This window comes from Saccopteryx bilineata, chromosome 5 (assembly GCF_036850765.1).
Source record: "Saccopteryx bilineata isolate mSacBil1 chromosome 5, mSacBil1_pri_phased_curated, whole genome shotgun sequence".
NCBI classification, from domain to species: Eukaryota; Metazoa; Chordata; class Mammalia; order Chiroptera; family Emballonuridae; genus Saccopteryx; species Saccopteryx bilineata.
This window is the reverse complement of record NC_089494.1, coordinates 193802174-193819618: the sequence shown is the minus strand read 5'-3', so window position 1 is coordinate 193819618 and position 17445 is coordinate 193802174. Positions and strand designations below refer to the sequence as shown.

General features: G+C 39.5%; 1 protein-coding gene and 1 non-coding gene across 10 annotated transcripts in view; one reads left to right on the top strand and one right to left on the bottom strand.

Moving 5' to 3' along the window:
* HERC3 (HECT and RLD domain containing E3 ubiquitin protein ligase 3) overlaps positions 1-17445 on the top strand; it is a 157099-nt gene that overhangs the window by 16001 nt on the left and 123653 nt on the right. The gene's annotated exons all lie outside the window — the stretch shown is intronic.
* LOC136307293 (small nucleolar RNA SNORA79) lies at positions 11424-11571 on the bottom strand. The gene has a single exon (XR_010725948.1). It is a non-coding gene; the product is annotated as a small nucleolar RNA SNORA79 (small nucleolar RNA).

Sequence of the window (17445 nt, the reverse complement as noted above, 5' to 3'; positions counted from 1 at the left end):
AAGTCTGAGATTTCGAGTCATCACTGCCTGGACCAAAGGACTTTGCAGTATGAAGGATTACAAAGAGTGAGGGGAAGGAAAGGTAGAAGCTAGTGGTGTAGGCAACACACCAAGATGAAATTCTTCTATTTGAACCTGTGTCTTGTGTCTGTCCTGCCAACTATCACATATCAGTTTATACTAATACAGTTTTGTTTTTGACAGAGAAGACAGACAGAAAAGGGAAAGAGATGAAATGCATCAACTCATAGTGGGGTCACTTTAGTTGTTCATTGATTGCTTCTCATACATGCCTTGACAGGGGGCTGAGGGACCTGAAACTGAGTCATTGACCCCTTGCTCAAGCTAGCGATCTTGGACTTCAAGGCAGCGACCTTGGGCTTCAAACCAGCGACGTTTGGGCTCAAGCTGGTGACCATGGGATCGTGTTGATTATCCAACACTCAAGTTGGCGACCCCATGCTCAAGGTGGGGGAGCCTGTTCTCAAGCCAGATGAACCCGTGTGACCTCGGGGTTTCGAACCTGAGACCTCAGCATTCCAGGGTAACACTCTATCCACTGTGCCACCACCAGTGAGACACTAATACTTTATACTTTGTCTCTAGCTGGCACAGTTGCAATGTAAATGAATTCATTTCTTTGGAGGCATCTTGTACCTGTCACAGTGCAGTGGTACAAAGCACTCCACAGTGCTTTTGCTAGCTTCTTTTTTTCCTCTTTGAGAACAAGTAATAGTTTCCAATTGCTTTTGGTGTTCCTGAGGCTACTTTGTGTTTCTTGTACTGTCATTTCTGTTTAGTGCTGCCCATTTGTGACTAACTTCCCTTGTGGTGGGAAGAAGGTGTTTCAAGTACACATCTAATACTGAAACTCCTGGTTATGCAGGCACATATCTTTTTCCAGTGTGTTAGGCAGCCTAGGGTTCTAGCTTAGGTGTGTCCCTGACTCATTCATTTGTGCTTTTAGCCTAGCTTAGGTGTGTCCCTGACTCATTCATTTGTGCTTTTAGCCTAGCTTAGTTGTGTCCCTGACTCATTCATTTGTGCTTTAGCCTAGCTTAGGTGTGTCCATGACTCGTTCATTTGTGCTTAGGTCAAGGGCAAAGATGCTTGTGATTCCCAGAAACATTTTTTATGAGCAGGATGACAAAGCCCCATCTAAACTCAGTGTTCAGCTTTTTTTTTTTTTTTTTTTTTTTGACAGAGACAGAGAGAGGGACAGATAGGAACAGACAGACAGGAAGGGAGAGAGATGAGAAGCATCAGTTCTTCATTGTGGCTCCTTAGTTGTTTATTGATTGCTTTCTCATATGTGCCTTGACCGGGGGGAGGCTACAGCAGAGTGAGTGACCCCTTTCTCAAGCCAACGACCTTGGGCTTTAAACCAGCAATTTTTGGGTGCAAGCCAGCAACCATGGGGTCATGTCTATTATCTCACATTCAAGCCAGTGACCCCATGCTCAAGCTGATGAGCTCATGCTCAAGCCAGTGACCTTGGGGTTTTGAAGCTGGGTCCTCTCCCAGTCCAACGCTCTATCCACTGCGCCACTGCTTGGGCAGTCAGTGTTCAGTTTTTTTCAATAAAAGTGTTGGATTATAACTTGCATATTCTTCTCCCATATGACTTTTCTATCCTTCATTCTCTCCCTTATATTGTGATATCAACCTTATCTCCCCACCCCAAATCAGGGATGGTTTCCATGATTAGGACATTGTATGATTATTCATAATTTTTTCATATTTTGCTCATGAATTCATCTCATAATTTCCTAAGACATACAGCTACAGAGTTGTATTATAGGAAGACTTGTATGTCCCACCCCTTTTTCAATAAAGCAAGCAAACAAAAATTTTTCTCCTAGAATGATGACTTTTTATAAGTAAAATGATTAATTTATAACTAAACCTTAAGAAAATCTTGAAATATTTTATTTAACTAAAATAGGAAATGGTTGCCCATAGAGAAAATTGAAAAAATTTTATCTTAATTTACTGTGCTTCTCTTAGTCCCAGCCAGCCTATTGTCGACACTACTCTTCGGCTAAATGGACAGTTTTTCTCTCCCATTATTTACTCTGATCTCCCGTATTGGGGTTAGCATAAACTAATCCTGGTGTTATTATGACTGTCTAAAGTATTATAAACCTCCTCTAACCTTTTTTCCTGTCTTGAGTAAACATGAACTGTTAGGTGCAATTATCTAGTTTAATCAAACTTAACTATGTTAAAATTTAAAAAATTTTAAATTTCGCATACACATCCGAGGAAGCCTTTTCATAGCAAACCCCAATGGTAACAATCTATAAGCAGACTCTAACATTTCTGTGCAGCCCTGTTGGATTCATGTCTATGGTTCCTTTTACTTTCTCCTGAGTTAGCTTCCCTCTATCTTGGAGGTAATTTAATCCAGTTCACATTCACATTTTGTATTCAGTCTAAGCAGTCTATAATGTTTATCACCATATGTAACAGCTCTCCTACTGTTTGATAAATGAAGGTTATAAAACAACATCTCAAAAGCCTCAGTTCACAGAGATGTGGTTCCTGGTAGAAGTAACACTTTGAACTAGCTTATTAGTTTGCTATCTGGCATCTGAAGGACTCGATAACTCTGTTATGCTAATCAGCTTTTAGCAAACTAGCTGAGCTGAAAGGAAATATAAGAAATCCTACAATGACTTCCTGTTATTGAAGTGCATGCTTCCATGGGCATAACTCTGATATGCAAGGCAGAGGTGCCATTGAAAATGTTCAGCTCTTGACACTACATGAGTTAGGGGCCCCGCCCTTCCTCGTTAAGAGTGGCAGGTGGTCTGGGAGGCTGTACACCTTTTCTAATAATAAGGATAATGTTGATGTGTTGACTTTTTTGATTAGTAAGTGGACAGCTTTCTGGTCCAGAGGCCTGGGGATCAGGAACGAATGTCATTTAATAGTTTTATTTTCTAGTGTGCTTAATCAAAAGTTATAAGTAATTCTTTCTATGGTATTCAGCCTATTTTCTTTACATTTTTATATTTGAATGTTTCAGAAAATATATACCTATTGGCCCTGGCCAGATAGCTCAGTTGGTAAGAATGTTGTCTAATATGCCAAGGTTGCAGGTTTGATCCTTGGTCAGGGCACATACAAGAATCAACCAATGAATGCATAAATAAATGGGGCAACAAATCAATGTTTCTCTTCCCCTCTCTCTCCCCTTCCTCTCTCTCTCCCCTCTGCCTCTCTCTCTCCTGCCTAATCTCTCCCCCTTCCCCTCTCTCTTTCCCTTTCCCCCCTCTCTTCCCTCTTCCTGTCTCTCTACCCCTTCTCCTCTCTCTAAAATCAATTAAAAGAAAAAGAAAATATATACTTATTAATGAACATTTTTAATGTGAGGTGTTATTTGGGACTTTAAAAATTTGCAATATTTTAAGTAATTAACACAGTAGTTTGTATTGTGATACATTTGTTTTAAAAGTGGTTGGCCCTGGCCGGTTGGCTCAGTGGTAGAGCGTCGGCCTAGCGTGCAGGAGTCCTGGGTTCGATTCCCGGCCAGGGCACACAGGAGAAGTGCCCATCTGCTTCTCCACCCCTCTCCTTCCTCTCTGTCTCTCTCTTCCCCTCCCGCAGCCAAGGCTTCATTGGAGCAAAGTTGGCCTGGGTGCTGAAGATGGCTCTGTGGCCTCAGCCTCAGGCACTAGAATGGCTTTGGTTGCAACAGAGCGACACCCCAGATGGGCAGAGCATCTCCCCCTGGTGAGCGTGCCAGGTGGATCCCGGTCGGGCGCATGCGGGAGTCTGTCTGACTGCCTCCCCGTTTCCAACTTCAGAAAAAACAAACAAAAAAAAAACACACAAAAAAAGTGGTTAACTACATGTACATTTTATAAGCTTTCTTCATCTTGATGTGCTTAACATGATTAATCCTCATGGTAGTCCTATTATTATCCTAGCTATATGTAAAGGAGAAAAGGAATGGGAGTTGAGTCTAAGTCTTGCTTGGGTGCTGACAGACAATTTGGCTTTAATAGTCCTGGAATTAGGTCCGCAGACATCTTTTTAACCTTCGATTGATCAGGGAGGGTTATAGAATTTTATTTGCAAACTGTTTTTTTAATACTCCTTATAGAAGATTGTATTCCTTAATTTACAGGTTAAATACCAAATATGGTCAGGTGCTTTGGTTAAAGATGCTGAGACACAATTTCCTTTTCATCTTTAAAAATCATTAACTAAGGCTTCTGAAGGTCAAGATGACAGAGTAGGCAAACGGGATACTTGCGTTCTCCCACAATCACATCACATAACTAAACTACAGAGCGACCGTTATTCAGAACCACCTGAAACCTAGCTGAATGTAAGTCCTACAACGAAGGATTTAAAGAAGCCACGTTCAGACTGGCAGGAGGGGCAGAGACACAGAACAGGCTGGTCCCACACCCATGTGTGGCAGATAAAAATTGAGAGGGATATTTTTTTTTTTTTTTTTTTCATTTTTCTGAAGTTGGAAACAGGGAGAGACAGTCAGACAGACTCCCGCATGCGCGCCCGACCGGGATCCACCCGGCCCGCCCACCAGGGGCGGTGCTCTGCCCCCCAGGGGGCGATGCTCTGCCCATCCTGGGCGTCGCCATATTGCGACCAGAGCCACTCTAGCGCCTGAGGCAGAGGCCACAGAGCCATGCCCAGCGCCCCGGCCATCTCTGCTCCAATGGAGCCTTGGCTGCGGGAGGGGAAGAGAGAGACAGAGAGGAAAGCGCGGCGGAGGGTGGAGAAGCAAATGGGCGCTTCTCCTGTGTGCCCTGGCCGGGAATCGAACCCGGGTCCTCCGCACGCTAGGCCGACGCTCTACCACTGAGCCAACCGGCCAGGGCTTGAGAGGGATATTTTGGCTGCAGAGGTCCCCACTGAGGAGCAAGGGGTCCCAGCTCCACACCAGGCCCCCTGGCCCAGGGTTTCAGTGCTGGGAAGAGATGTCCCCATAACTTCCGGGTGTAAAAAAAACAGCGAGCATTGAGGCTGAGAGACAGAGGGCTGCTGGAGTTCCAGGCAGTTCGTCTTTTATTATTTTTTTATTTTTTCTTATTTTTTTGTGACAGAGACAGAGAGACAGAGGAGAGACAGACAGGCAGGAAGGGAGAGAGACGAGAAGCATCAATTCTTTGTTGTGGCTTAGTTGATCATTGATTGCTTTCTCATATATGTCTTGACTCGGGGCTACAGCAGAGCAAGTGACCCCTTGCTCAAGCCAGTGACCTTGGGCTCAAGCCAGCAACCATGGGGTCATGTTTATGATCTCACACTCAAGCCAGCGACCCCATACTCAAGTTGGATGAGTCTGCGGTCAAGCCAGCGACCTTGGGGTTTTTGAACCTGGGTTCTCTGTGTCCCAGTCCGACACTCTGTCAGAGACAGATTTAACAGCAGGGCATCAGGTGTGTGCCCTGGGCCTGGACTTCTGAAGGGCCCCGCAAAACCCCAAATTTACACTTTTTCTAATGACAAGGGGCCCAATATTTTCTTATGTGCCCGGGGCCTCAACTGACCTTAATCTGCCTCTGCACTGTATCCACTGTGCCACCACCTGGTCAGGCAAGCCAAAATTTTATTTTAAAAACTATTTTATTTTTCTTCCCCTTTATGAGGCTGTTATGTGGAATTCATTTCTAGACAGGCTTACACAGTTTCAGCTGTCGGCATCTTCGTGGTGGCCTGTGATGATCAGCCTGTCCACAGGTGTGAAGCAGCTGATAAAGGAAGGCCACGCCTAGAAATACTGCCTGCGGCAGATTTGCCCGATACTTTTGGGGAAGTACTTATGAAATCAGTTGGAAACGTACTCTTGGCACTAGGGACCCAAATATATATTGAGTATAGACATTCTACAGTGTGTTAGTTCCCTTACCAAAATAAGTATGGAATTTCATTACTAATCCTAGAACTGTAAGCGTTCCAGAATGAGCAGCCATATCATTGCATCTGTGGTAGGTATGCACCTGTATTGCTACGACAGCGTGCCAACTCAACTTTGTACCCGTCTTCCACCCTGAGACATCTTTGTTGAGTTATAATTCACATACTACACAATTTACCTACTTAAGGTGTACAATTTGAGTTTTTAGTACATATATTCACAGTTATGCAACCATCATCATAATCAATTTTAGCACATTTTCATCACCCCCCAAAGAAAGCTCATAACAGTAGCAGTCATTCAGGTCTTCTCCTCACCCTTTAATCCCTATCCCCAGGCAACAACTAATCTATAGACTTACCTATTCTGGACATTTCATATAAATGGAATCATACAATGTGAGTTCTTTTGTGACTGGCTTATCTACTTAGCATAATATTTTTAAGGTTCATCTATGTTGTGTCATTTCATTCCTTTTTATTGCCAGATAATATTTCATTGCTGTGTGTGTGTGTGTGTGTGTGTGTGTGTGTGTCTCGTTTTGCTTATACTCTCTCAGTTGATGGATATTTGGGTTGTTCCCACATGCAGGCTATTATGAATACTATGGACATTTGTCACAAGTTTTTGTGTGGATGTATGTTTTTATTTCTTTTATGTATGTGCCTAGAAGTGTTAATTGTGGGGTCTAGACAAGTCTGAGTTTTGAGAAACTGCCAATTTTCCAAAGTGGTTGCACCATTTTACATTCTTATTAGCAAAGCATAAGAGCCTGAGTATTTTTAAAAAAATGAAGATCTATTTATAAGAGTGCCTACCTCTTATACGGGGATTAAATGACACAAAACATATAAAGCAGATAAAACAGTTGCTGGCACACAGGAAGCAGTCAGTAAGTGCTGGCTATTTTATTATTATGGATATAGTGGGTCCTCCGTGTGTATAACTAATTCTGAATCAGTGTTTCATTTTTTTTATTGTGGTAAAATACACATAAAATTTACCGTCCTGACCATTTTTAAGTGTGCAGTTCAGTGATATTAAATACTGTACATTCATAATTACTGTGCTACCATCACTGTCATTTATCTTCAAACATCTTTTCACCTGATAAAGCTGAATAACTCCCCACTTCCCTCTTCTCCCCAGCCCCTGGCAACCACTGATTTGCTTTCTGTTTCTATGATTTTTTTTTGTATTTTTTTTGTATTTTTCTGAAGCTGGAAACAGGGAGAGACAGTCAGACAGACTCCTGCATGCGCCCGACCGGGATCCACCTGGCACGCCCACCAGGGGCGAAGCTCTGCCCACCAGGGGGCGATGCTCTGCCCCTCCGGGGCGTCGCTCTGCCGCGACCAGAGCCACTCTAGCGCCTGGGGCAGAGGCCAAGGAGCCATCCCCAGCGCCCGGGCCATCTTTGCTCCAATGGAGCCTCGGCTGCGGGAGGAGAAGAGAGAGACAGAGAGGAAGGAGAGGGGGAGGGGTGGAGAAGCAGATGGGTGCTTCTCCTGTGTGCCCTGGCTGGGAATCAAACCCGGGTCCTCCGCACGCCAGGCCGATGCTCTACCGCTGAGCCAACCGGCCAGGGCCTGTTTCTATGATTTTGATTACTTCATATAACTGGAATCACACAGTATTTGTCTTTTTGTGATTGTTTTATTTCACTTATCATAACATCCTCACTTATGCAAAATGAAATAAGATAATCACAAAGTTTCATCCATATGTAGCCTGTGTCATACATTTATTTTTAAGGCTGAATAACATTCCACTCTATGATATACTGTATTTTGTTTATTCATTCATCTGTCAATGGACATTTCGGTTGCTTCCATGTTTTAGCTATTGTGCATGATATTTCTAAGAACATGGTGGACGAACGTCCTTTGAGACATTACTTTCAATTGTTTTGGGTATATACCCAGGAGTAGAATTGCTGGATCATGTAGTAATTCTATTCTTACTTTTTATAAGGAACCATCACACTGTTTTCCATGGGGACTGTACCATTTTACATGTTCACCAACAGTGCAAAAGGGTTCCAATTTCCTCACATCCTTACTAACACTTGTTATATATTGGAATATTCTTTTTTTTCTTTTTTTTTTTTTTGTATTTTTCTGAAGTTAGAAGTGGAAGGCAGTCACATTCCCACATGCACCCAACAGAGATGCACCCGGCATGCCCACCAGGGGGCGATGCTCTGCCCATCTGGGGCGTTGCTTCATTGCAACTGGAGCCATTCCAGTGCCTGAGGCTGAGGCCACAGAGCCATACTCAGTGCCCAGGCTGACTTTGCTCCAATGGAGCCTTGGCTGAGGGAGGGGAAGAGAGAGATAGAGAGGAAGGAGAGGGGGAAGGGTGGAGAAGCAGATGGGCGCTTCTCCAGTGTGCCCTGTCTGGGGATCGAACCCAGGACTTCCACATGCCAGGCTGACGCTCTACCGCTGAGCCAACCGGATAGGGCCTGGAGTGTTTTTTTTTTTTTTTTTTTATAGTAGCCTTCCCAATGGATGTGAGGTACTATTTCATAGTTTTGATTTGCATTTTGTTAATAATTAGTAATGTTGAGAATATTGTCATATGCTCAGAATGTTTATTAACATTTATTTTGGATAATGTCTCTTGAAGTCCTTTACCCATTTTTGAACTGGGTTGTTTTCTTGTTGAGTTTTAGTTTTCTGTATAATATAGCTATTATTCTTTTATTAGGTTTTTCTCTCATCCTGTGGTTTGCCCTTTTACTCTGTTGATAGTGTCTTTTGATGAACAAATTAAAAAATTTTCATGAAGTTCTATTTGTCTGTTGTTTTCCTTTGTTGCCTGTGCCTTTGGTGTTATATCCAAGAAACCATTCCAAACCCAATATCAGGAAGTTTTTCAATATAGCGTTTCTTAACATCAGAATCACCTGGGCAACTTTAAAAAATATAGATACCTGATCTTCCTAAATTTTCTGATTCAAGTGGCTGGGATAGACCCAGGTGTATATGTTTAGAAAAAAATTTTAAGGGAGTCTGATGCTCATTTTCTGTTGTGAATCACTGCTTTGAGGACGTTATTCCGGGTGTTGACTCCTGAAAGATTCCCTAGGCTTTCTTAGGCTATAGGTTAATTTTACTTTGCCCTCCCATAATGTGCCATATACAACTTTGTGGTTGTATTTTACCTCATTATCATGTAATCTTTTTTTTTTTAATAATTTTATTTTTTTAATGGGGCGACATCAATAAATCAGGATACATATATTCAAAGATAACATGTCCAGGTTATCTTGTCGTTCAATTATGTTGCATACTCATCACCCAAAGTCAGATTGTCCTCTGTCACCTTCTATCTAGTTTTCTTTGTGTCCCTCCCCCTCCTCATTTCCCTCTCCCTCTCCCCCCTCCCCCCATAACCACCACACTCTTATCAATGTCTCTTAGTCTCACTTTTATCATGTAATCTTTAAATCTGTCTCCTCTATAGACTTTACGTCACTTTGGATGAATAACTAGCTCTTTATCATCAGGGTGCACCTTGGATTTTACCTCCTCCAATATATGATACCTTTTCTAACTCTCTCTCCTCCACCTATAGAGTGGATTAGATGCCTCTCATGTCAGCTGCCGTTAGCAGCCTGCACATTTTTCTTTTATCACACTGTGTTGTCTTATTTATCTTTTGACCCCTGAATTTATAAAGAATCTTATATAAATATATGGTAAACTCATACATTTTTTGGTGTGTACTTTATTTTTAATTGTTTTTACCCATTGATTTGAGAGAGAGAGAAAAGCAGAAACTCATTGTTTGACTTAGTTGTTCCATTTAGTTGTGTACTCATTGATTGCTTCTCCTATGTGCCCTGACTGGGGGACAAACCCACGACCTCTGGCACTCTGGGTTGATACTTTATCCACTTAGACACCTGGCTAGGGCAGTGTGTACTTCATTTTAAAACCAGCTTCATTAAGATATAATTTACATACAGTAGGATTCACCAATTTTAAGTGTACGATTTAATGAGTTCTAACAGTCATAAAGAATCAGGTAGCCACCACTGTCATGATAACATTTCTTTCACCCATAAAACTTCTCTTGTGCCCCCTTGTGGTCAATTCCATTTTCATACCGACTGTTTTTCCTTAAAATCTGCTTCTTGTTGCTGTAATTTTGACTTTTCTAAAATTTTATGTAAATGGGATCATAGCTATGTAGTCTTTTGTGACTTTTTAGAATAATGCTTTTGAGATATTGATTACTGTAACTTTGTAGTGAACCTTGAAAGTATGTAGTGCAGATAGTATAAATCCTCTTTTTTCTTTTTCAGAATTGTTTTACTATTCTAGGCCCTTGGTCTTGGCCTATAAATTTGAGAATTGGCTTTTCACTTTGTAACAAAAGTCCTACTGGGATTTTCATTAGGACTACATTGAATCTATAGATCAATATGAGGAGTATTGACAGCAATATTTAATTTATTGACTCATGAACATGGTATATGTCTCCATTTTTTTGGGGGGGATCTTTATTCTTAGCAGTATTTTGTACTTCTCAGTATAATAGTCTTGCACATGTTTTGTTTATATGTATGGTATTTTAAAACAATTTAATTTCAAATTTTTTGGTAGTACATATAAATATGGTTAATAATTGGTATATTGACCATGAATCACTTTGCTAAACTCCCTTAGTAGTTCTAGTTGCTATTTTTTGGGTAAATGCTTTAGGAGTTTCTACATAAATGATCATAAGGTTTATAAATCAAGTCAGTTTTACTTCTTCCTTCCCAATCTGTATGCTTATTATTTAATTTTCTTACCTTTTCTTCCAGTGAATGAATTCTAGTACAATGATGAATAGAAGTGGTAAAAGTTGAAATCCTTACTTTGTTTCTGATTTTAGAGGGAAAATATTCATTTTTCACCATTAAATATGATGTTAGCAATGGGTTTTTCTTTTTCAAGTTGAAGTTCTATGATATTTTTTATTTTTTGCTTACTGAAATTTATGGATTTTTAAAAACCATGAGTATTGAATTTTGTTAGAGCTATTCTGAACCTAATGAAGTTATTATATGACTTTCATTTTTATTCTGTTAAGGTAGTGATTACATTGTTTATTTTTGAATATTAAATCAACCAAATATTCCTGAATAAATCTACTTGGTAATATTTATATATTGCTGCTTTTTATTTCTAAAAGTTTGGAAAGGGTATGTGCATCTGTGTTCATTAGGATTGTTGTTTTTCTGTTCTTTTAATGTTTTTAGTTTTGTTATATGGGTTATGTTGACCTCATAAAGTGAACTGTAAAGTGTTCCCTCTTCTATTTTCTAGAAGAGTTTGTGTTATATATAGGTTTATTATAGGTTATTATTTCTTCCATAATGGTTGATAGAATCATGAGAAAAGTCATCTGATCCTAGAGTTTTCTTTGTGGGGACATTTTTTGTTATAAATTCATTTTTTAAAAAAAGATGTAGGACTAATCAGATTATCTATTCACTAATTTTTTTTTTTTTAGTTTTTTTTGTTTTGGTGATTGTTTGACTCTACAAAAATTAGAATGCACTAATGGACAATCAACCCATCCTCATGGGGCTCTGACTGAGGACAAATCAGCTTAGATATATGATGGACTAAAATCCTACAACCTAAGGCTCCAAGCAATGAGAGGAATAGCCATCACAATTTTTCTAGTTTCTTAGTATGGAATTTTAAATCACTGATTTCCCACTTTCTTTTATGCTGCTGAGCATTTGATACTAAAAAATTCCTTTTAAGCACCATTTAGTTCTAGTCCATAGATTTTAATTGGATGTGCTTTTATTTTTATTCAGTTCGTAATATTTTGTAATAATTTCTCTTATGATTCTTTTCTTTGGCCTATGTATTAGAATTATGTAGCTTAATATCCAAATATATGGGGATTTTACTGATATTTTTCAGTTAATGATTTCTAGTTTAACACCATATGGTCACAATACAAATTTTGTATGATTTCAGACATCTTAAATTTATTCAGATTTGTTTTATGGCCCAGAATACAGTCTATCTTGGTGAATGCTCTGTCTGCTACTGAAAATATTATGTATTTTGCTGCTGATGGGTAGAGTGTTTTATATAAGTCAATCTATATAAATAAAAATGTAAATGTTCGTTTGTTCAAAATCTTGAATCTCCAAAAGTTCTTCACCGATGCTTTGAAATTTTGACACAATGTTGCATTTGAACATGGGCTCTTTTTTATATACTATTATATAGATGTAGATGTCACACCTGTGACAGGTAAAAACATGCTTTTTTTAAAAAACAGCGCCATCTGTTGGACATAAAAGCAACACACGCTATACTAAATATTTTACGATTCCATTTCAATGTTTCCGATTTACGATCCATTTACGTGCAGCCAGACTTAAGGATGCACGGTTTCAAACACGGCGATTGCATTCTGCAGCTTCAGATCTGCTTCATTCTCAACAGAATGAATGGGACAGGCTGAGAGTGGCTGAGAAACATCAATGAGAAACAGCAGATCAGCATCAGACATGACTCTCTGCTCAGCAATCACATGATTACAATCGCCTTGCATTCCAGTACAACCCAGCTGATGATTATAGTTTGAGCCGGCATGTTCTCATCGGCACTATGATTGAAGTGTGTCCTTATTGCAAGGCTCTGAAATTTAATGGAGAAACAAAAGGAATGTGTTGCGCCACTGGAAAAATTAAACTGCCTCAACTTGGAGAACCACCAGAGCCATTAAAAATTTTGCTTGCTGGATATACCACCGAATCAAAGCATTTCTTATCTAACATCAGGAGACAGAACTCATGCTTCTAAATGATGTTGTTTGGCGCAGAAATCGTAACAGCTCAATTCATGCCAACTTTCAAAGTGAAAGGACAAATTTATCATAAAGCCGGCTCCCTGCTTCCATTCCCAGATGGTCAACATAAATTCCTACGAATGTATTTCATCGGTGAAATACATAAAAAGGTCCATTGTTTCCCAACTGCAAGAGCTTCTTCACGAAAAAAACAATTTAGTGCGTTTGTTCAAAACAGCAATTGACATAATGCCATCTGATACACACAAGATTGTTATTCATGCTGACAAAACGGCTGCTCGAGAACATGTGCGAAGATTCAGTACTCCAACTACAGACAAAGTGGCAATTGTTATAGTCAGAGATCAGTTCCAACCTAGAGATATTGTTCTTCATCGGAGAAACAATCAATTGACAAAACTTGCAGAAACTCATTGATGCTATGGTGCCCTGCAATATCCAATCATTTTTGGGATGGTGCTGATGGATATCACTTCAACATTAAGATGATAAGTCCATTACTGATACAGGACTCCTAAAAACCTTGTAAATTCCTGATAAGAGAACTAAGAGCATCTTGTGTTCTACGGAGGTGAATGGGTGGGCTTCTAAATGGGGGCTGGTCACCAGAATGACCAAGCAATAGATAGTTGATTAAAATTCTCAACCCCACTGCCCATCTTCCAGAGACAGGAGAGGGGCTGGAAATGTAAATACCTCCTGCCTACTTGAGGTCTCATGTAGTCAAGGAGACATACAGAAGTGGGAGAAACTGGTTTTCTTAACAATGTTCTATTCATATTAGTGGGTCAGCACGAATTAATTTATTTTTTAAATGGACCTGTCTTCATTCTGTCACATCTAATTTATATATTTTTTGAAAATGTTTTAGTTTCTCCATTCTACTCCATTCCCCTCTTAAGGGATGATGGTGCTCAGAAATATCTGTGAACTCCTCCAGTGATTTTGAAATAACCAGTTTGTTTTCTCCTCCTTTGATATTAATTATAGCATTTTAATGTTTATGACTTCTTTAGAAGTTTTTTTTTGAAAATCAGAGAAAGAAAGAAAATTTTGAGACATCTTAATATCTGCCATTTGCATTTTGATATTAAAGACTATATATTCAACAGGTGTTTCCTAGCATTTCTTTAATGGGAGGCAGTCTTCCTGTAGTTTGTACTCTAGTTCTTGTAGGTACCCAAGCGGGCACTCTGGTGCTGTCATTGTACAGAAAAGGAAAGCTCTTTGAAGGATAAAGCATCTATGATAACATGTGAGCTGACCTTTGAGGGACTGTTAGTATTATATTTTGTGCCTGAGGATTAAGATTTCAACCTTTGGAAGGGTCTTAAATGATCAACTGGAGGACTTAGGCATTTAACTATATAAAGTTATATATATGACTGTATTCCCACCACTGAGGTTCCTTCTGCTTTTAGGATTCTCTCTACCAGATCCATCAGGTAGTTTCTCAATTTACAATCTTTATTAAAAGCCTTTGAAGGCATTATGGCATGGTTGGCAATTCTGAGTTCCTAAAAATAACTTGAGTCACTGCAGGTGACTTTAATTTGACTAGTGGCGTGCTAATGACTCAGAAGCACAAATACTTCTTCCCTCCCATTGCCTGTGACAGCCCTCTGTATGTTCTAATTCACTTAGTCAGTATGTTTGGCTTATTGTATCCCAAAGCATACATGCTAAATTTAGATTTATGGCTTTAAAAAGAAAATATTCTGAGAGGCATTTTTTTATAGTATATAAGAAATTTTAGGTTCTGTATATGACCATTAAGGCCCAAGATTTATGTCACCTGTCCCTGAACTGAGGAAAAACTATGCTGAACTCTGTCATAACTGATCTTTCTCTCCGATTCATCTCTTCAGAGATGCTGCCTGCTTCCAGGAGTCCCGTCCTTCACTGTAGAGGAAGTCTGCACACTCTTTTAGTTGAACATTGGTGGGAGAGCTATGCTTCTGTTTTTTACTTTTTCATTTTTTCCCAAGTAGAACAAAGACAGTTTGTGGACTTTCTCTGATTTTCAAAAAAACATGTAGTGGGAAAATGATGTTATTTTAAAAATCTGGCTCTGGGTTTTTAGTACCAAACGGGATGGTGTAAGCACATTCCTTGCTGCTGAATACAACTATACTGCTCACAAAAAATTAGGGGATATTTTATAGCTTCATATTCATTTTTGAAATATTCCCTAATTTTTGTGAGCAGTAGATAAAACTTGGAGCAGGTATTTGAGAATGGACAAAGACTTTAAAGCAGCAGTGATACAAGTGTTTCAACAAGTTGCCTGAAAATCTTGGGAAACAAATGGAAATTCTCAGCAAAGAATATATAGATGATATAAAGAAGAACCAGTACAATGACCAAAATGAAGAACTCACTGGATGGCCTCAGTAACAGAGCAAAGATGACAGAGGAAAGAAATCTGTGAAGTTGAAAATAAAGCAGTAGAAATGATGCAGTCTAAATAACAAAAAAGATTGAGAAAAAATTGAAACAGGATTTCAGGAATATGTGGAACAAGAACAAAAGTCTAACCTAACATTCATGTCATGGGAGGATCAGAGTGGAGAAAGAAGATGGTGCAGAAAAAATTTCAAATTTGGCAGAAGACGTAAACCTACAGATTCAAAAAGTCTGAATTAGCTCAAAGAAGTCCACATCCAGACAGGTCATAATCAAACTTCTGAAAACAAAAGACAAATAAAATACTTGAAAGCAGCGAGAGAAAAATAACATATTACCTATATGGGGATGATTATTCAAATGACTGGATTCCACCCCAGAAACTATGGAGGCCATATATGATATACATTTTTAAAGTATTAAAAGAAAAGAAATAAACTCAGTATTCTGTATCAAGCAAAAAAATAGCCTTCATAAATGAATGTGAAACGAAGGCATTCTCAGGTAAAGGAAAAGTCAGAAAATTTACAGCCAGCACATTTGTTCTAAACAATAGCTAAAGGAAGTGCTTTGGACATCAGGGAAATGATATCAGAAGGATTATATTAGAACATTAGGAATGAAGGAAGAGCAGTAGAAATAGTAGATTAAAAATAGATGTGTGTGAGAAAAGAAAGCCTCTTCAACAAATGGTGTTGGGAAAACTGGAAAGCCACATGCAAAAGAATGAAACTCGACTACAGCCTGTCCCCGTGTACTAAAATTAATTCAAAATGGATCAAAGACCTAAATATAAGACCTGAAACAATAAAGTACATAGAAGAAGACATAGGTACTAAAATCATGGACCTGGGTTTTAAAGAACATTTTATGAACTTGACTCCAATGGCAAGAGAAGTGAAGGCAAAGATAAATGAATGGGACTACATCAGAATTAAAAGTTTTTGCTCAGCAAGAGAAACTGATATCAAAATAAACAGACAGCCAACTATATGGGAACTGATATTTTCAAACGACAGCTCAGATAAGGGCCTAATATCCAAAATTTACAAAGAACTCATAAAACTCAACAACAAACAAACAAACAAACAATCCAATAAAAAAATGGGAAGAGGACATGAACAGACACTTCTCCCAGGAAGAGATACAAATGGCCAACAGATATATGAAAAGATGCTCAGCTTCATTAGTTATTAGAGAAATGCAAATCAAAACTACAATGAGATACCACCTCACTCCTGTTAGATTAGCTATTATCAACAAGACGGTAATAGCAAATGTTGGAGAGGCTGTGGAGAAAAAGGAACCCTCATTCACTGTTGGTGGGACTGTAAAGTAGTACAACCATTATGGAGGAAAGTATGGTGGTTCCTCAAAAAACTGCAAATAGAACTACCTTATGACCCAGCAATCCCTCTACTGGGTATATACCCCAAAACCTCAGAAACATTGATACGTGAAGACACATGTAGCCCCATGTTCATTGCAGCACTGTTCACAGTGGCCAAGACATGGAAACAACCAAAAAGCCCTTCAATAGAAGACTGGATAAAGAAGATGTGGCACATATACACTATGGAATACTACTGAGCCATAAGAAATGATGACATCAGATCATTTACAGCAAAATGGTGGGATCTTGATAACATTATAAAGAGTGAAATAAGCAAATCAGAAAAAAACAAGAACTACATGATTCCATACATTGGTGGAACATAAAAATGAGACTAAGAGACATGGACAAGAGTGTGGTGGTTACCAAGGGTGGGGGGGGGGAGGGAGGACATGGGAGGGAGGGAGGGAGAGAGTTAGGGGGAGGGGGAGGGGCACAGAGAACTAGATAGAGGGTGGCGGAGGACAATCTGACTTTGGGCGAGGGGTTTGCAACATAATTTGATGACAAAATAACCTAGACATGTTTTCTTTGAATATATGTACCCTGATTTATTAATGTCATCCCATTACCTTTAATAAAAATTTATTTAAAAAAAAAATAGATGTGTGGGCCCTGGCTGATTGGCTCAGTGGATGGAGCATTGCCCTGGAGCGCAGACGTCTTGGGTTTTTGATACTAGGTCAGGGCACACATGATAAGCAGCCATCTGCTTCTCTCCCCCTCCATCTCCTCCTCCTCTCTCTCTCCCCTCTTGCAGCCAGCAGCTTGTTTGGTTTAAGCATCAGCCTTGGGCACTGAGGATAGCTCAGCTGGTCTGAGCATCGGCCCCAGACAGGGGTTGCTGGTTGGATCCCAGTTGGAGCACATTCAGGAATTTTATCTCTCTATCTCCCCTCCTTTCACTTAAAAA